Raw genomic sequence first — 355 nt, 5'->3', positions numbered from 1 at the left:
TGTGTGTGTGTGTGTGTGTGTGTGTGTGTGTGTGTGTGTGTGTGTGTGTGTGTGTGTGTGAACACACCTGAGAGAGACACCTGCTCAGACTGCAGCACACCTGTATCTGATGCGTCAGGCTTTTATGGCTCATACAGTGAGAATATGGAGGGGGAAAACAGCTCATTTTTATTCAGAAAATACGCAATTTTCTGCAGATAATGATAGTTATATGGATACAACGTAAAGGGGAGAGACTAACACACCTGTGAAGAGATGTGAAGGTGTGTGAGCACACGTCTCTGGATGTTCTGCTGTGATCCCCCTCAGTGCCACACACACACACACACACACACTCTCTCTCTCTCTCTCACAC

This window comes from Sinocyclocheilus grahami, unplaced genomic scaffold (genome assembly GCF_001515645.1).
Source record: "Sinocyclocheilus grahami isolate Dianchi unplaced genomic scaffold, SAMN03320097.WGS_v1.1 scaffold2064.1, whole genome shotgun sequence".
In the NCBI taxonomy this organism is placed as follows: Eukaryota; Metazoa; Chordata; class Actinopteri; order Cypriniformes; family Cyprinidae; genus Sinocyclocheilus; species Sinocyclocheilus grahami.
This window is presented reverse-complemented; position numbering follows the sequence as displayed.